The 24,807-nt window shown below is 37.5% G+C and overlaps 1 long non-coding RNA gene across 1 annotated transcript in view; it reads right to left on the reverse strand.

Moving 5' to 3' along the window:
• Positions 1 to 495: 495 nt before the first annotated feature.
• LOC136400916 (uncharacterized) overlaps positions 496 to 24,807 on the reverse strand; it is a 448,134-nt gene continuing 423,822 nt past the window's right edge. Inside the window, exon 4 of the long non-coding RNA XR_010750427.1 lies at positions 496 to 842. This is a non-coding gene — a long non-coding RNA (uncharacterized lncRNA). The remainder of the gene's footprint in view (positions 843 to 24,807) is intronic.

Below are 24,807 nucleotides of genomic sequence, written 5' to 3' on the forward strand. Positions count from 1 at the left end.
CAGGGGGCGATGCTCTGCCCCTCCGGGGCGTCGCTCTGCCGTGACCAGAGCCACTCTAGCGCCTGGGGCAAGGCCAAGGAGCCATCCCCAGCACCCGGGCCATCTTTGCTCCAATGGAGCCTTGGCTGCAGGAGGGGAAGAGAGAGACAGAGAGGAAGGAGCAGGGGTGGAGAAGCAAATGGGCGCTTCTCCTATGTGCCCTGGCCGGGAATTGAACCCGGGTCCCCCTCACGCCAGGCCGATGCTCTACCGCTGAGCCAACCGGCCAGGGCCTGTGATCATTTCTGAAACTTCATTCAGGACAGCAACCAGCCTATGCTTGAATATCTCAAGGGATATCACCTATTTTAACTATATGTAACAGTTATGACAAAACTGAATGAGAAAAAGAAATTTCCTTCACAGAATCCAGTTGCTTTACCAAGGAGTTTATTCCACCTTTTCAGGCATTAATCATATGAAGAATAAAATAAAAGACTAATTAAAGAGCTGATTGAGGCCCTGGCCAGTTGACTCAGCGGTAGCATCAGCCCGGCATGTGGAAGTCCTGGGTTCGATTCCCAGACAGGGCACACAGGAGAAGTACCCATCTGCTTCTCTACCCTTCTCCTTCTCCTTCCTCTCTATCTTTGTCTTCCCCTCCCGCAGCCAAGGCTCCACTGAAGCAAAGTTGGCCCGGGTGCTGAGGATGGCTCCATGGCCTTCACCTCAGATGCTAGAATGGCTCTGGTTGCAATGGAGCAACTCTCCAGATGGGCAGAGCATCGCCTCCTGGTCAGCATGCTGGGTGGATCCCAGTCGGGCACATGCAAGAGTCTGTCTCTTTGCCTCCTTGCTTCTCACTTCAGAAAAATACAAAAACAAACAAACAAACCAAAAAAAAACAGAGCTGATTGATAAAATGTAAAATTAGATATTTCAAGTTTTTTAGTGATAAAACAATTTACAAATTTTAACTGGGCAATCAACTATATATTCCAAGAAGGTTTTAGAATCACAGATATTTTGTTCAGTGTGGAAAAGAAGAGCATGTTTTAGAAATATTTTTATTACCTAACTTCTCAAAATGTTCAGTATTATGAATTCTCCCCTTTGACAAAAATGTATGCCTTATGAGAGCAAAATCTCTGTTGATTATCAGCTATACCACAATGTGGCTAGAATATTACTTTGCATATAATTGGTAGTTGATAAATATTCATTGAATATATGAATAAAAAGTGACTAAATTGACAAATGGTAGAGGAAAGATAGTTCATGAAAACTGCTTTAAGTTAATCAGATTTAACAAATAAAAAGGAACTTCTCGTGGTAACAAAAGTTAATTATTGTTTATCTGAAATTCAAACTTAACTGAGTATCCTATATATTATCAGGCAAGGGTACATTTAGAGGGGAAAAAACTTTAGGGTAAACATATGTGAAATCATCAATTTTTACTTAATGTAAAGGAAGAAATAAATTTTTCTTCCTTCTTTCTGTCAATAGATAAAAGGAAACCACATATGTATGCTTTAAAAATAAAATAAAACTTAAAAGGGGATAAGAGCAAAACCTCTTTAAAAACATAATTTTGTTTTGTAAACATTGCCAGACTCAAAGAGATGTTCTCACCTATCCTATCATGTGTGTATGTGGGTGTGTTTTGAGATAAACCCTAAAACAGTTTCTAAGTGTTTTCTGTTCTTTGTCCTTCTCTACTTGGAGGTCATTTAGGGATGAGTATTTGCTATGGGTTGCAAGCATGGTCTTACACTTGGGTTTTTATTGTGGAGTCTTAAAAGATTACTACATTAAAAGTAAAATAAATAATGATTCACAGCACCAAAACCTCAAACAGAATTATTTTATTCACTGACACTCGGAATTATATACTGACAAGTTCCTAAATATTAAGTATCACCTTGATATCCTTAGGATGGTGACTTTTCAGATTCTTTGAATTTCAATTTAGCGATTAAAAAAAGTAAAAATATATATATTATTTATGAAATTTCATGACTCCCTTATAACATTATACATTCCAGAAATATTAGGAAGCATATCTGGGTTGTGCAGCTTTTATGTACAGTAATACCTTGGTTTTTGTTGACTTCAGTTATTGTCAATTTTGGTTTTGTCAATTTTTTCCACAAAAAATTTGTCTCAGTTTTCACTGGTTGCCTCGAATTTCATCAGCGTGCCCACGTGACCTCGCTGTTAATTTTGTGAAAACAAAGGGTGATCCATGCGTTCTCCTGCTCAGTGTGGCGTTGTTTCTTGTGTGAGCATCACCCTGCACTTCTAGCCAAACAATTTAACAATTTCATTGCTTTTTAGTGTGTTTGTGCTTTTTTTTATTGATTGCGAGTGCTAATACTACAATTACATGTAAGTGATTACTGCATATACAGTATTCGTTGTAATGTGTTTATTTTGCATTGTTCAGTTTCAAAATGTACATAACACACATAAGATAAAATCATATGTGCTCAAAACTCATTGTCCCTGTTAAGTGTTTCCCTAAACCCTTTCATTTATTCTTTATATTAGTCTTTTATATTCATTTTATATTAATTTCTTATTGTTTTTAGTATTAAAAACTACATTTACTTTCTATTAAATGTGTTTTTAGTATGTATTTTAGAGTGTCTAGAACAAATTAATTGGATTTACACTGATTCATATGGAAATAATTGCCTCGGTTTTCATCAGTTTCGGAATTTGCCAATTGTTTTCGGACAGATTATCGATGAAAACCGAAGTATCACTGTACCTGGAGGTTGGTGTGGATCCTGGTGTGTAACAGGTACTCAGTTATTAATTGAATAAATCCAATTTTAGGACAAAAAAAGAATGTAAATAGGAGTGCTACTATCTTTTCTTTTTTAGTTAACTTCTCATCAGCATGTTTTCTTGTTTCCTCACACCTTGTTCGCATTTATTGAATGAATGAAATAGTGAAATAAACCCTTAGTTTCTTTACCTATAAAATGGAGATAAGCTGCCTGCCCCACGTTATTATTCTGAGGACTAAATAAGTTCCTATAAGTGAAGGGTTTAATAGCGGTGAGAGCTCTTGGAGCATGGTGTTGGTCTCCCTTCTCATCATTGGTGCCAGCAGCAGCAACAGCATTTATAAGTAGACCCTTTCCCAATGAGCATGTTAGACTTTTAAATTGTTTTACATTTAAACCTGGTTAGAAGCCTAGTATTGGTGTAGACAGACTCGTCTAGAGTTAAAAAAAAATTATCCCTTCTGAAAGAGCCTAGCCCAAAAGAGCTCCTGAAAAGCGATGCCTCCCTTCTATGTTGGATTGTTTATCTCGCCACTCCCACCAACCTTCTTCTTTAGAATCTTTTCCTGAACATTGGTTATAACAGTTTAACTCTGACTGTGCTGTATGGTCCTCCTCCCTAATTTTTCCCTTTTATTCTAAAAGTCTATTGTGATTTCATTATCTTAGCTGCTTTTAATCAGACTATATCAATTACAAATGAAAAATCATCCTACAAATTGTCTTTTACAGGTCGGCTGAACACAGACTAGCATGCTTTATGCTACGTTGGCTATTTCAGTTATATTAGAACTTCCTATCATCTATTGCTTGAATAGACCCAGACTAACAGACCCAATTTACATGTTTAGTATATGTCATAGTTTGAAATACCTGGTATACTAAGCTATTGTTCTTTCTGGATACACACTAGCTCTCAAACTCTCTTAGGATAGTTCCTGGCTGGGGCACACAGGAGAAGCGCCCATCTGCTTCTCCAACCCTCCCCCTCTCCTTCCTCTCTGTCTCTCTCTTCCCTTCCCGCAGCCAAGGATCCATTGGAGCAAAGTTGGACCGGGCGCTGAGGATGGCTCTGTGGCCTCTTCCTCAGGCGCCAGAATGGCTCTGGTTGCAACAGAGCAATGCCCCAGATGGGCAAAGCATCGTCCCCTGTTGGGCATGCCGGGTGGATCCTGGGCGGGTGCATGTGGGAGTCTGTCTGACTGCCTCCCCATTTCCAACTTCAGAAAAATACAAAAAATACAAAAAAAAAAAAAAGCTGTGGTACTCAATGGAATACTATGTGGCTATGAAAAAGAAGGAAAACTCACCTCCTACAACAACATTGATGGACCTGGAGAGTATTATGCTAAGTGAAATAACCCAGGCAAAGAAAGACAAACACCATATGATCTCACATTTATATGTGGAATCTAATGAATACAATAAACTGAGGAACAAAATAGAAACAGAGGCAGAGTCACAGGGAACAGATGGACAGCTATCAAAAGGAGTGGGAAGAGGTGATGGGATCAAAGAAGGTGAAGGTATTCACCAAAACATATTTACAGACAGCCGGGTCGTAATAGCCAGAGGGAAAAAGGGGGGAAGAGGTAGAGGGAGGAGAGCAAGGGGGGTATGGGGGTAGAAAGAGACTTTGCTTGGGACAGGGGTGCATAATACGGGGTATAGATGGTGTTATAGGAGGTTGTATGCTTGAAAAATATATAGTTTGGGAAAGCATATCAACCCATTAACTTAAAAAAAATAATTTAAAAAGAAGAACCTGTCATTCTGACAAAACAGAAGAATGTTTTTATGGATTAAAAACAAGCATTATATTTTTATATAAGCTTTATAGGACATTTTGATGGTCAGCCATGAGAGTCTTCTCATTCATCCAAACCTAACAAATTAGTAATATTGTTTTATCACAGACTGGAAATAATAATAAAAGTAATAATAATAATAAAAGAATAAAGAAAAATCTAGACATGAAAAAGAAGTATATAGCAGCCTTATATCTTTATATCTTAACACATATATTCTATAATTATGAACACCTTGTTCTTGGAAAGTCTTGATTTCTGGTAAGGAATGATAGAATAGTAGAAAATAGCCTGTGGTAGTCTTTAAAATACCCTCTAGTGGTCGGCAAACTCATTAGTCATCAGAGCCAAATATCAACAGTACAACGATTGAAATTTCTTTTGAGAGCCAAATTTTTTAAACTTAAACTATATGGATAGGTACATTCCTTAACAAGGTAGCACCTGCATGTAGTATTTTGTGGAAGAGCCACACTCAGGAGGCCAAATAGCCACATGTGGCTTGGGAGTCGCAGTTTGCCGACCACTGCAGTTGTTTGCTCTTCAAATGTCTTTTTTTTTTTTAGAGTAAGTATTCTGCTTGATGAAAAGGGACAACTCATGTAGATTACATTATGTAAATGAAGTTCTTTGAGCAAATTATGAGTAACAATTTGCAATATGATGAAAAGATGTATTAATTTGAATTTTAATGGTCAGTTTTTATTTATACACTTTAAAAATAATTTGCAGCTTAAAGAAAAATAGAATATATAACTGTACTTTTGAATCATTTTCTTAATCCTAAACATATTGCATACATTTTAAACTGCTAGACAGAGGATACTATATCATGATGGTTCAATTATACATTTTAATCTTAATAAAGATTCAGAGAATTTGTTAATCAATATGCATCATGAGTAAATAGACAAATACCCAAGTAGTTTTAGAGCCAAACTTTCAGGAAAATCTTAGTAGGGGGGAAAATATTTTTCTCGGAAAGGTTGCACTCCTAAGTTTAAATAACTGTGACTTATCCTCTGAGTCATACAATAGACATTGATATCTATGCACCATTATGAGAACTTAAAATGAAATGTGGTCTGTTGATTCCTAATACCTATTCAAATATGAGTTATTAACTCAATTATTCAGGGGCTTATTTTCTAGTTTATGAATTATTTATTTCCTTTGTTTTGAGAAGGTTATTACAGCTGTTAGGGCTAAGGCAATCGTAAAGACCCAGAACTTGATGAGAATGCTCATGAGCTGTTTAAGCATGCAAGGAAGACACTGATTACAAGAGTAAGTCATTTTTAATTGAATGAAGAGCCTAAACAAAATGTTTCAGAATTTTGATTGGATTAATAATCTATATGGATTATTGAACAAAAGCACAAAATGGACTCTCGGTGAATTGCCAAGTGCTTCTGGTTTGAAGCGAACTACAACAGACGTGATTTCTGGATTCAACATTAGGTCTAGGAAAGGAGCTGATATTGAGTATCTAGCCACAACTTTTATTTGACATCATTAGCAAACTAAACCAAAGTTCTGGCCATTGATTGGGCTTGACTGCCTTGAGGCCACCAAATTTTAGAATGATTTAATTGTTTTCAAACAAACAATATTCCATTTGGCTCCTTCCCATGGATTAAAATGGGAATTAAGCAATTGATGTAATCCATTGTAGGCTAGATAATCTTGAACTTGGTGTCAAAAGAGGTTTCTAAAATTTGAGAAACTTTTATCATCAAAAATAATGACCAAATCACTAGCTATCATCTTTACTAACTCTATTATTAAAATATAATTTGTTGCTTTATCAATACAAGGCAGTGCTATGGGTAAATGTCATTAATGACAAATACCAACCTGATTCAGGGAAATTATATATGACTAAAACTTCTGTGAATAATATTAGGCTAAAGCTATCATTAATGCAGCTTTGAATTTTATAAAGTTTTCAGATAAATTTTATTGCCGAAATGGCAAACAATGATCAAATAAAGAAGTTGTGACATTTTTAACTATCTAGATTTTACATCTCTTTTTAAGCTTTTTATCCATGTCACCTCTGAGTCTTTTGAAACATTAAGAAGAGTTATTTCAAACCATGCATTTTTAATGAAAATATATTTTCTATTTGACAACAGATGTGACACATTCTTTAATGCAATACAATCCCATCAGACTTCACTTATGTAATAAATGGGGGAATAAACTAATAGCTGACACAACCCTGTTTTGGAACATTCAACACCTCCTCCTTCATCATCAGAAAACCAAGATCTTTAAGACACTAATTTAAGCATGCTAAAGAGTTACTTTAAATTACCTGGCAATCCTTTATTTCAGTACATTTGAACGGAAATACTCAATTGCGAATGGTATAACGCTGCTCTACCTCATAGAGAGCACTTTCCCATGAAAAACAGCACAGTGACAACAACAATAGATTGCTCACGAGATGAAAGGAAGAGCTCAAAAATAGGTCACATACCAGCCATCTATAACAAATTTTATGGCTGACCAACATAAGCCTAGAAAACATCTGGGATGATTGTCCAATGCAGTCTGCATTACTCATAAAGAAGTTGATTTTCTTTTTAAATTCTTTTTCTTTCACTACTTCTTTTAAAGTTCATGGGCAGAAACTAGAGATGAGTTTTACTTCTTTTATAGTTCTATTATCCCCAAAAAAGTAGATTTAAAGTCAAGAGTTTGCTACTATTAAAAAAAAATTCACCCCAAAAAAAGAAAAAAAAATTCAGCAATAAAATGTCAATGACATCATTGCCCAAATCAAACAATTACCTAAGTTCTCTGAACATTGTTACTGGAGCATTTAGAAAAAATATATCATGACTATAAAGCCCAAAGTGTTCTTTCTCTCAAATTTCAAGATCAGTGAACCAAAACATATTTGGAGGGGGGATTATAGATCCTTACATGAACAGAAGAATCAAATAAGAAATTAAGACACTCAAACTAATTAAGATATTTAAGAATTAAGAGAAATCTATTACCATATATATTTCAAGACACCTTAACCATGACAATATCATCTGTCTGTTCTCCTAGCTCTGGAAAAGGGAAAAAAAACATATTCATTATTCAGATTCTATTTGAAGTCTTGCCTTTTGGAAGGATCAGACTCACTCTTTTCCTTAGTGCCACCCTACCTGGATTTGAATGTGTGCCTCGTGAACTGCTGTCACATGCACTCCCAATCATTATGTTCTTATTCTAAGTCCCTCCACCTTGAGTTGTAACACACATTTGATGGTAAGACTTCACATCTAGAAGTCAACGATCATGAACTCAAAATCCATCAGAGACACAGAAGGTAATGTTCGATTGCAAAGCAGCCAGGAGTAAGGTAACAGAGAGGAGCAGGACCTGGAGTGAACTGCAAAACTCGATACCAGATCTAATGTATTTGAATGACAATTACTGTTTTAAATAGGGAACTAACCCAGCCAGACAGGTTAGGAGGCTGGCTTCAGCTCAACGGCTACCATGTCACAATTTTTAGTCTATATCAGGGGTTCTCAAGACAGGCTGCACATTAGGGTGTCTGTATGAGTGAAACAGAATGGAACTCCACATCCCCAGTTCCCTACTCCTGCAGTCCAGATCAACTGACCTGGGCTGGGGCTCGGAGCATGCTATCCGTTGTCTTACAAGTTCCCCAGATGGCACTAATATCTGTCAAACTGAAGAACTTCTGGCCTAAGTAATAGATTTTAGCCTACTAAATAGATTTCATTGTATCAAAAGGAGGATTTACGTTTTTCTGCTGAGATGTTAATCTCTGCAGAAACAGGCTGCTAATTTACATTATCATCATAAAACCAATTGGCTGAGCTGGTTTTTTGGCTACACCATCTTTGGTCACACATTAATTTGATGGATAGTTAGCTGAGGATAGGGATACAGACAGGCATCTCAGAACATACCATTTGTAGCTCTGTATGTTAGGGAAGGTTCATCAGGGACAGAACCAATTGGGTGTGTGTGTGTGTGTGTGTGTGTGTGTGTGTGTGTGTGTGTGTGTGTGTATCACATCTATCTTTTCTCTTAATGCATAAGAAAACTTAAATGGAACTGTATAATACACAATACAGGCTGCCGTAAGGCTAAATCTTCTCCATAACAGACAGCACTGTAGTGATAATACCATCATTATGATCTGCAGCTTATTTAATAGACTTGCTTTGATAAAAGGGAGGCACTTCAGAAAATACATGTCAAAGAGCACTTGATTTTCTGTCCTATACCAGATCCACCCAAATAGGCCTCTATCCACCCAGTTACAGTACAAGAAATTGGGGCAATCCTAGACCTCCCCTTTCCTTCAACCAGCACAGTAAATCCTGTTGAGTCTCCCTCTAGTCTTCGAATCCATTTCTCTGCATCGCTACCATCACCACCCAGTCACACTCACTTCCTGTCTGATTTATGACAACAGCGTCCCGACCGCTAACCTTACTGGGTCTCTGATCATTTCACTGCTCTGCTTAAAACTCATTTTCTCCTTGTTATATTTAAAGTAAAACTCTTAAAAAAAAAAAAAAAAAGAACAACCTTAGCTTGCTAACCATGACCTGTCAGGTCTTACTGATCAGACCCCAGCAGCATCACTATTTACACACCATGTTCCAGTGCACCAGCCTTTTCCAAGTTCCTTGGCTTTCTCAAACCTTTTCATGCCACAGTGTTTTCATGCTTGCTGTTCCCTCTGTCTAGAACACCATTCACATGTCCAACTCTTCCTCATTACCTCGTGTCCTGATATTCTCTGTTAAGTAGCCCTGTTTGTTTCCCTCATCCAAACTTCAACATTCATCATTCACTTAGTACTTTCCTACTGGCAAATGAGCCCCAGACAGACTCAGAGATCCTGTCTGTCCTAATCTCCCCTGTAATCCAGTGCCGAGCACCATGCCATACATGGAACAGATGCTTAATGAATGTTTTTGAATGGCGAAGTGTTGAATGAGTACTTTAAATTTTGACACTTTACTACATCTGTAAATAATAGAATGATCCATATGCCTAGACCATTACTAGGAGCCTGATTCTATTGCAGAGTGCTGGGCTACTTAACTAGAGAACTCTTGGTAAATTATTTTCAGTTGTCATCAACGCAGCTCCCATTTATATATATTGATTCAAACATTTGTTGAATATCTGCTTTGGGCCTGATTATAGGTTAGCATAATACAACACACACACACCTCATCAATCTACAACACATCTTAGGTTACATTAATATTAGTACTTGAATGTTTCTATTTCCAACTTCCCATCTGCTCATTCAAGAACTCAAATGCCTCGACCCTGCCCCAACACATCAGTAACAAGAAGGATCTTCCATGAACTCCAATATCGGTTTGTGCTGTAATTCCCCAATGTACTCTACTACTCCAAGCTCTATCTTTACCATCCCGCTGGTTTTATTATCTCAGATAATTAGCCTCAGATTGCACGTCCTTCTCTTTTCATTTGCAACATTATGCACTCAACCCTAACAATAGAGCAATAGCTCCAATATACCATAGGCCTTTGCCATATTCCACCGCACTTTATTAAGCTCAATTGAAAGAAAAAAGGGTTCCACAACAGGCTGGGTTGGGAATCTGTACTAATAAGAGTAGACTCATAATTATACCAAGTAGACTCAACACTGTATAAGGCTCAAAACAACAGAAGTGCTTTTCTTGATCATGTTATAGTACTAGATGGGACAATAGGTTGGTGGGGCATCTATCACCTACAGAGTCATTTGGGGACTTAGACTGACAAAAGTTCTACCATCTTCAGCATGTGGCTTCCAAAGTTACCTGGGAGAGGTCTTCATTATAGGTAGCAGGAAGGCGAAAGGAACGTGGAGGCTCACAATGTGGAAGTTTTTCAACCAGGACTAGAACTAGCACCATGACATCCTAGCACAGTCCATGGCTGCAACGTCGCCATGAGGGCATACTCAACGACAAGGGAAACGTGACACTACTTGGGAAGTCATTTCCCGGTAATAATCCCTAAGCATTTGCAGGATAGTTGGCGTGCCTGCCTTGGCCCATAGTGTTTCGTAATGTAGCGCTCATGAAGAGCTCTGCGTTCTCCTGGATCTGCACGTGCTGCCCGGGTTGTCAGATCTGGACCGGTTCCAGGACTGGATGCCAAGCCATACCCAGGTGGACAATTCCACTCTGACCTTTAGTTAAGTATCGCTGAATCTAAAAAATTCAGCAAGAAGTCAAATGTCCTTTTGAACCTTGGCTTTTGGATTCTTCTACGAAATCATAAGTCATATCTATACAGTTAACATTCTGGACAAGTACAGTTTTCCACCCCTGAGGAAACTCGTGAACCCTCTACAATTCACTGGAAACAAATATCTATTTTCTGGTAATCATGTTGCTTAAAACTACCCTCCAGTTACACCTCATACCCAAACTCCAACGCTTCTGGAATCTTTGTTAAGAATTTGAGATTAGCCTCACTATTGATTGGAATTTATGTAGGCATAGGAACTAAAATAAAATTCTCCATGAGAAATAAAATGTGAGCAATCACTGACAAGAATTTACTTATTCATTCACACACTCAATTATCAAGTATGTATAGCTTGGAGATTTAGAGGGGAAAAAAGTGAATTTTTGATTTATAAACCAAATATATTATTCTTTGAGTAGAATATAAACTACCTTAAGGTAGGTACCATTTGCTATTCTCTTGTTAATATTCATGGAATTGGTTACTAAACCTATTTTACCAAAGATTTACAAGTACATATTAGAGTTCAAAAATAACACTTGGCAGTGTTATGCCCTGATTTCATTGATGAAGACCTCTTAAAATCAAGAACAGAATTAAGATTAGAACTAAAAAAAAATAGATTATAGGCATAGTTGAGATGATTTCAGGAAACGAACAAGTGAACATAACATGTTTTAGAATTGTAACTACAGGCACCAGTCCACGTTTCCTGACACTCAGTCTTCGGAACACCAGGTAAGCAACCATAGTTGGTAAGGTTAACAGTAGCACCTGTCCAATCCCCTCTCTCTGAAGGAAAGCCCGGACAGGGCTGGCCTAACTGGCTGGAGTTTGAGGGGCTGCCTTGATATGTCAATGTGCCTCTTGCTTGCATCTGTGGTCCGTGGTTCCACAGTCCAAGCACCACTTAGGTTCAAGAAGAGAAGCCAAGGGTCAATTTGCAGACATGTGTCTAACTGTGGTATCAATCCAAAGAAGCCTGAGAGTCAAAGCCAAGAGAGCAAAATTCCAGGCAAGGATACACCAAGAAACATGGGCCAGAATTGGGAACTTGGAAGTAATGACCAGGGTCCAGTGCCCTCAGCTATTCTTGTTTTAGGGAGGGTACAAGGAGAGTGAGACAAATGCATTATTTAAAGGGCCTAGGACAGAGAAGACGGAAAGCAAATCGGCTTTAAAAATTAGCTATGATAGAAATGAATTTTATCTGAGAAAATTTTTAGAAATGGATAGTAGGTAGTAACAAAGGAAACATCATTTGAAAAAAGCTGATGGGTCTTGGCTCTTCCTAAACATACTCTTTATTGACATGAATAGAGTTTTAAGTTTTGACCACTGAAGTCATAGGCATTGAGTAAGCAATCATTAACAGCAGATTTATATAAAATCTAAGAACCTCGACCCAACACTAAGACATTAATCCCCTTCTGAAACAGTTTAATTTGTTGCTACCTAACAAAGCAGAGGCCTCAAGATTTGATTATGACCATATGAGAATTTAATAGCAATATTGTTAAGTGAAACTTTCTTAGATTGAATTTCCTTGAAATAGACCCAGTGACAAGAGTTCATGTGCAAGTGATTTATGAAGGAAGTGCTCCCAGGAGAAACAGGTGAGGGAGTGGGAGAGGAGGCAGGGCTGGGAGACAAAAGCCTAAGGAGAAAGCAGTTTCAGCCAAGCCTCAGCCCCAGCAGGAGGCTGCAACTTGTCGCCTCGGGGATCTCTGGAGCACAGGCTGTACCACGAGTCAGACTTGCCCAGGGCAAGGCAGCTGCCGTCACAGCCTTGCTTTGGCCCAGACCAACAGTAGCTCTGGGTCACTCTGCACGCACACCAGGTAACTTCTAGCACTCTGCTGGGAAGCAAACGTAGTTCCTCTTTTGAGTAGTCATAGGTACAGGATATTGAAGGTAAAGGACAAGCTCAGGGTCAGGATTCAGTGAAGGAGCCACAGTCACCTAGGGACTTGGGCAGAAGACTGCTAACAGTGGTGGAGTGACAGGTGATTTTCATTTCTGTATGTAAACTTTATTCCATTGAAAATATTTTTACATGATAATATGTTTTAATATTTTTATAAGAATAAACAATAGGTGTTTCTTTTCTTTATAAGTTTTTTTTTAACATTTATTTCATTGATTTTTGGGAGAGAGACAAGAGTATCAATCTGTTCCTGTGTGGGCCCTGACCATGAATCTCACTGCAACCTCTGAGCTTCAGGACGATGTTCTACCAACTGAGATATCCCGCCAGGACTCAGTTAGTATTTCTTTTTTAATTTTTTAAAATTTATTTTAGAGAAGAGAGAGAGGGAGAGAGAGAAGGGGGGAGGAGCAGGAAGCATCAACTCCCATATGTGCCTTGACCGGGCGGGCCCAGGGTTTTGAACTGGCGACCTCAGCATTCCAGGTCGATGCTTTATCCACTGCACCACCACAGGTCAGGCCTCAGTCAGTATTTCTAATCACCACTGAAGTAGTACAACGATAGAAAAAGAAAGTAAATTGAAATCTCTCATTATTCTACTTTGTATCTACTCCCAGAAGTCACCAACATTAAAGTTGTTTACCTTTAATATCTTTACCCACATATATATAAACATATGACATGCATGTAAGGTTTGATTTGGTTTATTAAAATAGTAACAGTATTCACAGTACCTTTTATCTCTCTTTGCCCATTCAAAAATATGACACAGCCCCCCTTTCCAGATAAATAATAAATGTATAAACATTTAACTCGTTTTCAAATAAGAGAAACTATTCAATAACCCAAAATATATTAAATTATTTTCCTATGAATGGTGAACATTAAAGATGGGGTTTTTTTTCTTGTTAACTATAAATGATGCCACTTATACCTATGTCCTTACAAGCCACTGATTGGCTTTATAGCCTAGGGACTGAAAGTGGGATTTCTGGGGCCAAAAGTATGTATTCTCTAATTTTAAAGAGTAAATAGGTTCAGTTGATGACCTTGCTATCTCCTTCACTGAGAAAAGAGAAGCAATCGGGGGGAGAGCCCTCACAGGCTGCCGTGAACAGATGTGTCACCGGCAGGTTATGTGCCATGTCCTCTGTCCCGTCAAAGGTGACCCTCCAGTTCTCCTCTCCCAATCCAACCTCTAGCCCTACATGACATCCTGTTCTCTCCCTTTCTACTCAAGGCCATTTCTCCTCCTCCAGGACATATTTCCTCCAGCTATGCCACCTCTTTCTCTCTCTCTCTCTCTCTCTCTCTTATATTACATCAGTTTTTTCTACTTGTTCAAGACAAAAACCCTTAGTGCCATTCATTCTCAACTCTTCATTTTTTTCTCTAAGGCTCCACGTACATCATCAAATACGATTAATTGTAGTTTAATATATATCCAAAGTATTACCACTTCTCACCACCTTTAAGGTTACAGTGTTTGGTAAGCTATCATTTTTTCCCCTTGTATTATGGCCCTCACTACCTTTGTTCTCTTATAACCTGTTCTCAACACAAAAGCCAGAGCTATTCCTTTTAACTTAACCCTTTGAGTAGTATGAATATTCATGTACATCCTCGTGCCTCCGACTACCCAGAGTACGATCGATTTATTTTAAAAATGTGTAAGGCAACACTTAAAAAAGGCAAATGTATGTTCTTCTTGTTTCCATAAATTAGTTATCAACCAAACATGATTTTAAGTTAATAAAACTGTAACTGGGACTAATTTTATTTTTTGAAAACAAACTCCCTCCTGGGGTTCAGCGAGCCTGAAAATAACTCACTACTTAAGAACAGCCAGGTCTTCAGAGTGAAGCCCTACTAAATCTGTAAATCATCTCTCACATCCCAGTTCCTATATTCTCACCTGCTTTATTCTCTTCCAGTGTTTATCACATCTAAATAAAATGTATAGATCACTTCAGATAGTTTACAATTTAATGAAAACTATTTTTATGTTCAATTTTTCTTTTAAATTTATTTCTAAAATTGAAATTTATTGACATGACACTGGTTAATAACATTATATAAGTTTCAAGTGTATAATTGCATAATACATCATTATATTGCATTGTGTGTTTATCATTCAAAGTCTAGTCTTTCCATTACCATATATTTGACCCCCTTTACTCTCTGCATCCTCTTCGTACCCCTTTCCTCTCTGCTAACTGCAATACTGTTGTATGTGTATATGAGTTTTTGCTTATTGATTACTCTCTGTTTTATATTCCACTTATGAGGGAAATCATATGGTTCTTGACTTTTTCTGTCTAACTTACTTTTTTTAGCATGATATTATTTTTTTTGGCTTTGTTTATGCATTTTTCAGAGAGAGAGAGAGAAGGGAGAGAGAGAGAGAGAGAGAGAAGGGAGAGAGGGAAAGAGAGAGAGAAGGGATGAGGAACAGAAAGCATCAACTCCCATTTGTGCCTTGACTGGGCAAGCCTGGGGTTTTGAGCTGGCAACCTCAGCATTCCAGGTTGACACTTTATCCATTGTGCCACCTCAGGTCAAGCTAGCATGATAGTCTTAAGATCTATCCAGAAATAGAAGTATTTCATCCTTCCCTATGGCTGAGTAGAATTAAGATTGATAACTAGATGATTTTATGAAATCAGGACTGGGAAATTTACAAAGTAAAGTCAGTTTTATTTCCACCTATCTGCAGAGCCACTTAAATGTGAGTGAGATTAGTGTTGGCTAAGAATTCAAGGTATGGACACCCTGTCCATGGAATATAAGAAACAAAAAAAGAATGTAGAGTAATGTATAATCATATTAAGAAAACTATATCACAAAGGGGAATCATGAGACTAAGATTTGCTAACAAGTCTATGATAAATTTTCTAAAAAAAAGTAAAGAAAATATATTAAATATAAGAGGATGTCAGGTGATAATTAAAGCAAACTTTTCTGTTTAAAAAAGTATTCGTAGGAAAGGGAAGGTCCAAAAAAGGCAGGCATACAGTCCAGTTAGTTCAAGAGTGAAACTGATCACCAATTAAGTCATTTTTCCATAGAAAAGAAGGGAAAGTCAAGAATTATTTCCTTGGTATAAATTCCTAGAAATTAGCTGGTGAAAGATTATATCATTTTCTGATTATTCATACAGGGATGTTTTTTGCTTGTTTGTTTGTTTGTTTAAGCAAGTGACAGAGAGAAAGGGAGAGAGATGTGAAGCATCAACTCGTAGTTGTGGCACTTTAGTTGTTCATTGCTTGCTTCTTATGTGTCCCTTGACTTGGGGGCTCAAGCTATCAGGATTGTCTCTTGATTTTTTATGTTCAATCAAGTACTATATTTGTGCCTTCCAACACTTTCCCATCTTAAGATACCCAGCTTTATGCTCAACTTTTTATAGAAACTTACATAAGGTTTTTTAAAAATCTATTTAATTAGTTTCCTTTTATCCACATTTGCATTTATTCACTATATCTCTCACTCTATTACTTACAATCTCCCTGAAACAACAGCAATTCTACATTCTGCTTCTTTCAAAAGATTGGTATAGTGAAAAAAAATTAGTTACATGTTCTATAACTAATTAGCTAGATAATCCTGAGCAAACTGATTTTTCCCTTTATGGACCATCACTGTCTCAGTTGCAAATGAAGGAGAAAAAATAAAAATAGAGTTTGGTATTAGATAGACCTTTCAGTTCCATCATTCCATTATTCCACAATTATTCCATAAAATAATTCAAGTAATAAGACCAGACTTTCAATGTTAAATGCCATCTGTTTCTACTACTGCCATAATACATAAGACATCTTTTATTATTTTGGGTCTCATACATTTGAGAATTTAGAGCCAAAAGGTAGCAATCCCTTTGCCTAAATATTAACCTTAGGCAATGTCATTATTAGTGGCAGACCAGAAATATAATCTAGATTTCCTAACTTCCAGTTTTAGTACTCTTCCCTCTTTTCCTGTGTATTTGAAAATGTAATAATGACAAGCTATATGAGCCTGACCATTATTTTGAATTATTCTTTCTTCACCACATGAACATGGTAGAAGACACTGTTATTAGTGGGGATAATTAAAACACAAGTTAGTGAGTATTTGTCACTCTGCACCTCACTGGCATCCTTGATGGATTCAGTCTTCTCCAGCAATACAGAAGTCTCAAAGGTAAAGGCTGAGAACTTGTGTGTTTTCCTATAAGAAACAGTTCTGGGAAATAAACTCTTGCCAGAAAACTAACCCCCAATAATATTCGACAGCACAGAGAACACACAGCATCTGCTGAGGCAATGACTGGTTTGAGTTTCAAACATTGCTCAATTTAAAACAAATTACCTTCACATTCTATGAATTTTAAGACCTTTCTTAAAACGAAAAAAAAAATCATTAAAAATCTACTAAAGATCCTCTCTGTTCTAAAACAAATGTCTGTTCTTTTTACTAACTTTAATATTATCCATACACTAGCACGGAAAAGAAAGGATTACCAGAAAACTGAGTGACGGTTTTATGTTACTGGTCGTAAGGACGGGGTCACTTACGGAAAATGTGCTCAAGGGGACCACCACTCTCTCCGTCATGCTGTACCCAAGCTTTTCGCCCTGCCCGCAAGAAACTTACCCTCAGAACTGAGAACAGGGCCTCACCACTTCTCTCCACCAAATAGGAAATGGTTCGGGTCCAGGCTCTTAGTCTCAGCTGCTTGGGTGAATACAGGGGCCTGATCAGGGTCCCTCCATTACACACCAGCCGGGTGTCTCTCCCTTCCGCCTTCCCAGGGCTTTATAGGGCATATAGCCCATGCGACAGAATATACTGCTCACAAAAATTAGGGGGTATTTCAAAATGAGTATGAAGTGATTTAAAAAAAAAAGAAGCATTTGATTTTTTTATTATTATTAAACAAGAACATCAGAAAAGCAAATGTCAGAAAACATCAGAAAAGTCAAAGAAAGTTGTTTGATTATGCAAATGAGATGCAAAACCAACTTTTATTTCATTGGTGGAAATGCACTAGACAAAGGGCTGAAAGTCCTGGAGTTTCTGCACGGTCCCTGACCCTCTAATTTTTGTGAGCAGTGTATTTCTCTGTCTTCTCCTACGCTGTCCACTGTAACGCACTTCCAGCCTCCATTGTTTCCTCATGAAAGTTGGGAAATAGAGAGCCTTCTCTCCCCTCTCCAGCAACATAAAGCCAGCCCCAAATGTTCCCTTTTCCCTGACAGTCACTCAATGGAGTCGGTTTGGAAAGTTCCCGTGGTAATAAAGACAATTCAAGCAGAAAAAGAAAAGGGGGTTCCCTCCAAGTGACAGAACCAAATATTTTTAAGACCAAAAAAAAAATGATGTAAATGAAAACTGGCTCCCAAAACTTTATACAATGATTAATTTCTTCCTAAAACAGCCTTCTGCTGTCATGTTGACACGGCCTTGTGTATTTTCAGTAGGCCTAAAAGGGTAGTGTTTATCAATGAAATGTTCCTACGTACCAAAACTAATTATGCTTTATATTGCTAAATCTGGAACTTGCTTTATTTTTTTTTTAAGTCTGAGGTTTCCCTCTTTCCCGAATGCGTAGCTCCCTTCGCTGTCTTTCATTCCCCTTGCTTATTTATTTACAAAAGATAACGTAGTCACTTTTTCCCTCTGGCTCTGCTAGTTGTAATTTTCTTTTTAAACCTCAGGGCAATTTTATTTTGGATTTTGATAATAGAAGATCCTTTCCTTAGGTTTATTGTGTGAGTTCTGATTCAAATTTTACTTAATTTAAAAATGCCTTAACAAAAATTCGACCAACAAACTCAAAATGCAAACACAACGTTGAAGATAGCAACAGTTTGTGAGCTAATGGCGGACTTAAGCAACCAGTAAATAGGGCATTTTTTTTCTTACCGTCTTTTTTGTTCTTTTTTTTTTTTTTTTAAGTGATTTGGCCTCATGCCCTGGGTCTCTAGTGGTCAGATGGGGAACTTGTAGGAGGAAGCCTCAGCCAGGCAAGCACCAGGGGCTCCCTGCAAGTGTTCTCAGGTAGCCTGAAAAATCTTCTCCTAATTATGTAAAACATAGGTGCAGTCATTCAGCTTTTGGATTTTATACAAAATAAAATTATTTTTATCGTGATGCAAAACCATCTCAAGACTCAGGTCTCTGCCCCAAAGGAAAGAAGAAAAAGGGTCATGTGACACAGAACACGAGCCCCCAAGTTAGAAAACAAGGCTCTTTTTACTGTTCGGGTTGAAGTGTCCATAACCAAGCAGAAGAGGCAGTTTGGCCGAACAATTGACTACATTTATGAAAGGAATAAAGAAGCAGAAGACATGCTTTTTATCAGAGTATATATTCCAAACCCAGAGCTTTCTGGAAGAAATAATAAAATCAGACACCTAAAAGAGAAAAATACAAAAAAAAAAAATTTAACGAAACAGACCATGGTCCTAGCCCCTTGGGTCCTTTTAACATATATATCCCCAAACTTTGACAGCTGGGATTTCTGAAATTCAAAGTACATACTCAATTTGGGAACTCGGTGCTTTTCTAGCCACAGGATTTTGTCAGACAATGAGAATAAGTCCTAGCTCTGCTATTTGGTATGTTACTTCACTTTCCTGGACTTCAACATATGTATCTAAACTCAATATTCCTGCTCTATCTCATTTGTCGATGACAAAGAACTCACCTGTCTATTCTTGTAACACTTAAATTTCTCCCATAGATCAGATAATCATCGTTGCCTCCCTATGACAATGGGCTACTTTTCCTGCTCTGCTAAGTAATTCTTTTACAAGAACTATTTCTATATCTAGAAGTTGACCGTTGAAACAGAATCTAGCAGTAATTGATATAAATAACAGTAATCTGTTATAAGCAAATATTGAACTAGCACAAAAGTTGCTTATGTATTTGGAGGAAGATGGTCAAAAGGTACAAACTTCCAGTTATAAGATAAATAAGTACTAAGGATGTAATGTGCAATATGATGACTATAGTCAACACTGCTGCATGATATACAGGAACATAGTTAAGAAAATAGATCATAAGAATTCTCATCAGAAGTAGAAATATTTTTTATTTTCTTTTTCTTGTATCTATATGAGATGATGGAGGTTAACTAAACATTTTGTGACAACCATTTCACAATATATGCTGTATGCTTTAAATTTATACAGTGATGAATGTCACTTATTTCCCAATAACAGTGGAAAAAATAATGAAAATGGGTCAATTTAGCTGTCGGCCATCTTCCTAATATATTCTTTAGAGTTAAAAAATATTTTTCAGTCAATTGCAAACGACCTGACAGACTTTACTTTTCAATAATTTTAAGTGAGACTAGATGTCTAACAGGGGATGCTTGAAAGTGTGCATGTGAATATGCATACATTTGTGTGTGTGTGTGTGTATGTGTGTGTGTGTGTGTGTGTGTGTGTGATGACAGGAATGAGAGAAGTAAGGAGATTTCCCACATTAAGTATCAAATTGCAGAAAATATGAAATTAAAATAGTTCATATATATATATATATTCCCCTATTTTCAACCACAGAAAGTATAGATAAAACAGTAAAAACAAAATCAAGTAAATAAATCCAGGAAATATTGCTATCTTGTGCTATAAAGTAGCAACAATGTACTTTAATAGCCCACAAGTTGACATTTTGGTTAAAGGCAAAACAGTATTTCTTTCCCACAAGTTAATCAACAAAGTATTGAAAAGTCTTTTCTTCCTCTACCTATAAAATTTAAATATATCAACCCAAAATACCCAAACTTCCACTGATAACTAAAACAGGAATAAGGAAGCTAGATGGGAGAGACAATAAGGGAGCCTTATTGATTCTTGAGAAGACATTAATTTTAAAATGATATTAATTTTGATCCAGTATCCTGAGAGCAGTCTCCCTATCCCTTAGGATTTAAGAGATTTAGGGAGATGCTCTCTTAATTTAAGAACAGCTTAATATGTTTTCAACAACAAGGACATGCTCTTCCAAAAGGCACACATTGAAATAAATGGTAAGAACTTTATAAACAACATGCTAAAGGCCCCAGAGATTCAGAAAAGTTCCCCTTCTCCCTCTCTGTCCCACAGCCTCAGCAGGGCCTGCTGTTATTTCTGCAAGTATATTACATCTTTTCAGTATGTGAACGTTGAAAATTCCTATTCCTTTCTAACTGAATGAATATAATCTCATGAATGAATATATCTCATCTCTACTAGCCCTTTCACCCTGGGCTGCTTGCTCACCTTCCCAGGCCCTTTTTAAAAATCCTTTCTTCTTGTTTTAATGTATCCTTTTATATTTTCACCTCTAAATTAAGGGCAGTAAGACTAAGGAAGTTATAGTCTATTCCAAAATTTTATCATTGTTTAGGGTGACAGGTGAGAGGATAAAAGCCCTCCATGAGTTCTAGGCTGGGTTGATTTCTAGAGGTGATCTGTGAAATTGGTAGAATTGTCCAGACAGTCGCCAACCCATGGAAGCATCTGTGCATATTTCATCATAGCAATTTCAATACTACACCCAGCTTTTGTGTCTCACTATACAACTCGAGGCTGTCTGCATCTCTGTTTTTAAAGGCTTGTCTTTAATAAAAACAAAGCAGCCTAGAAAATAGGACTTTTAATGTTTTTCTTCCTTTTTATACTAAACTATAAACTAAGGTTGATATGACAAATTTACTCACAAAAAAATTAATGATTTTAAAGATTAGTAAAAATTTATATTAGAAATCTTTAAAATTTTTCACAGGAAACCGACAGGTGAGAGCTAGCTTTATAATAGAACTTTTCCTACAACTTTCCACAAATGTATACCAATTATGAACAGAATCTCGACTTCACTAAATTATTTTTTGAAAGTTATTTATGTAAAGGTATTATTCTACTGAATACTTAGCAGTCAACCTAGTTTAATTGTTGATTTTTGGACCTCAAAATCATTCACTAAATAAAATATAGTAAATCATCTATCCAAACTCAATACTGAATCATATATTTTGCGGACAAGTGCTGTGTGTCATTATCTTTAGTACAGCTCAAAAAATCTAGCACTTCGAGCAAGCACTATGTTCCGCATGGACTTCGTCTGTTATTACACTGCCCTGTTAGCTTGCATCCACACAAAACCCATATTATTATGAACTGGTTACTTACTGTGGGAGGTGAGTATAGCAGTTGATGCCCTAAGACACAGAATTGACCCCTGTGCATTCAGGTGAAGACATTCACAGAAAGTGGCCAGTTTAGAGGTGCAGGCAGGTGAAAGAACGAGCAAGAAAGGGATGATGATGTCTCACCAGCAGCAGAGAGGAACTGTTACCTCTCCTTGAGCTCCAGGGGCAAGCGGAAGAACTATTATTGCAGGGACTCCAATGGTAGCTGGAGCCTGGGAGGTGGGGTCACCAGGTGGGAAGTGTTCATCGGAGAGAGACAGCCACTGCCAGAAAAGTGAGCTAAAACAAAGAGGAGGAGGCGAGAAAGAAATACCCAGAGTTCTCTCACCTGTGTTCTGATCTCTGAAAACACCCATTTTTCCACCGACAAAACCAACTGCAAGTAGTGTGTGTTCGGGGGACATGGGTGAAACAGGGATGTGAGCTTGCAGTTGAGCAGAGAAGGGCAGAAATGGATAGGGGGGACCAATCCAAGAAAAACCAGCACTGCAGATATTGCATTCTCCCAACGCCATCCTATTTCTGTGGACAGTAATTCCTAGTTAATAAATCTCCTTTGTCAAAGTCTATTTAACAGAGGCACAATTTGTCAAATAGGGAGAATGTGTGTCAGGTCGAGTTCTTTGATCATTTGTATGTTTCAATAGGAGACACACAGGACAGCAGATGGATTAGGGAAGTCACTGGGAAGTGATTAAAACCACATATAGAAAGAAAATAAGGTGCATCCAGGAGTCTGAGAGCAGAGAGCAGAGAGGAAGAAGAGCAAGCCAGGATGAGCTGTCAAAAGGACACAGACTGCAGGAGAAACGGTGAGGGATTGTGCCAGGGACAGAACAGGGAGACGTTGTGTCTTGATCCTTCATGAAGCCAAGGGACAGAAGTCCCAGTTTTCTTCAGCTCTTTCTGTACAGACTAGGAAAACCCGAAGGAAATTTCAGCAGCTTTTCTTTCTCCTCCCAAATCTGTCCATTTGCTTCCTGAGTCCTAATATAACTTTAATTTGTTTATCATTATCATGACAAACGCAAGAATTAGTATTTATTCACTCATGCTCTTTGCAAGGTAAATTGCTCTTATTTGTTGGCAACATTGGGCACTGTGCACAATGCCTACCTGGCACATAGTAGATATCAACAAACATGAGCTGTATAAAAATTAGATGCGTGAAAGGGTGAAGCAATGAACACACTATCAATGCTCCTCGCTGTAAGTCATTGCAGCTTTAAAAAAAACATTGTGACCTACCAATTAAATCATAAACATAAATATTGTGACTGATAGCATGATGTTTAAAATTTTGATCTGGGACACAGGTCTGAGAAACTTAGGGGGCTTGAGGAGAAAGGAGGCATCGATCTTTGGAGGGACAGCTGAGAACACAGGAAACAAACAGAACTCTGGAAACTTCACAGCTTCGTCTGGGCAAGGTTCTGTTTACCATCAACTGGGAGAGGACGAACAGCAGCTCTGTTGGAAATATGTTAGTGTTTGGTGCCAGGATGCAGAGTTCAGTTTCCAGGGATTTTTGGTGATTTATTGTATAATTTTAAGCATTCTTATATAGAACTCTTTTTTCCATCAAATGACCCTTTTCACCATCATGGTCATTTTTCTTTTTCAATAATAGATCATTAAGTCTGCTTGAAAGCTATGAAATAGAAAATGTACCTTAGCTTCAAAATTTGGAGGAAAAAAAGTTTGTTTAAGCCCATAGCTAGGCTTTGAAATACCTACCATACTACTTTATGGAAATTTAATATTATAAATTAGAATACAAAAGCAGAAGTAGATTCTAAATCTCCTTTTCTAGAAGATGCCATAAATTTTCTGGATACGAACTTATAAATTCAGATTACATACTAAAAAAGTCCTTGAATATTCTGAAAATATGTGGTGTGCGTTGCTTTCTAATTGTTTCTATCTCACAAGCTTTGTTAAAATAGTCTCTTTTGCCAAATATATATCACTATTTATTTAGCTAATCAACTAGTCTTTACTAATTCAATACTAAACCATTTTATCACTTTTCTCTGGCTAATTTATTGTAGCAAAGATAAATTATTTTTCCGTTTGTAAAGCCTTCTAATCTTTTATCACTTTTATATTGGCATCTAAGAATGTTAGACTGGTGAGTGGTCAGTGAGAAGGAGAAGAGAAGCAGGAAGGGAGAAAAGAAAATGTAGAGAGAACAGGTGCTTACAAAAAACAAATCAACAGTAGAGGCTCACACCTGAGTTCAAAACTCAGGTGAGAACTCTTTTTTCTTTTTACTAGAAATCCCTAGTTCAAAAAAGTAATGAGATATCACTAATTTTTTTTGCCCTCTCTATCACTGACTCTAAGCATCATCTCCAGCTGCATCCTGGGAGGACTGCAAGCCCCATCAATACCTTAAAACTGACACCTTCTGCATCCAAAAGGGACCATGCACTGCATACTCACACCCACTAACCTGTGAGCGCTGCACTGCAGGGTTCACAAATGAGGCCTGCACATGTCTCCTTTGTAGAACAGCCTGGCTGGCTTCAGACCTGACTTGGTTATTATCTGAATCAGGTTACTGACACTGCCAATAACATCACACATAATATAACACACATCTTGTAACTGAACCACAGATAGTGCCCAGGAACATAAAGAATCCAGGAACCACATACTTAAAATGTAAACTGCTCAAACAGAGCAGCTACCGGGGGATCTGCAAGTGTGGAAGGCGAACCACTTCGCTGAGATTAAATAGCCACATTTTAAGATGCTGCAATGGCTGCTGCCATGGCCTCGCTTTTAAAAGCCTCAATCATTTCTCAAGGAATCACATTTAACAAAAGGCCACCT

This window comes from Saccopteryx leptura, chromosome 1 (assembly GCF_036850995.1).
Source record: "Saccopteryx leptura isolate mSacLep1 chromosome 1, mSacLep1_pri_phased_curated, whole genome shotgun sequence".
Classification (NCBI taxonomy): domain Eukaryota; kingdom Metazoa; phylum Chordata; class Mammalia; order Chiroptera; family Emballonuridae; genus Saccopteryx; species Saccopteryx leptura.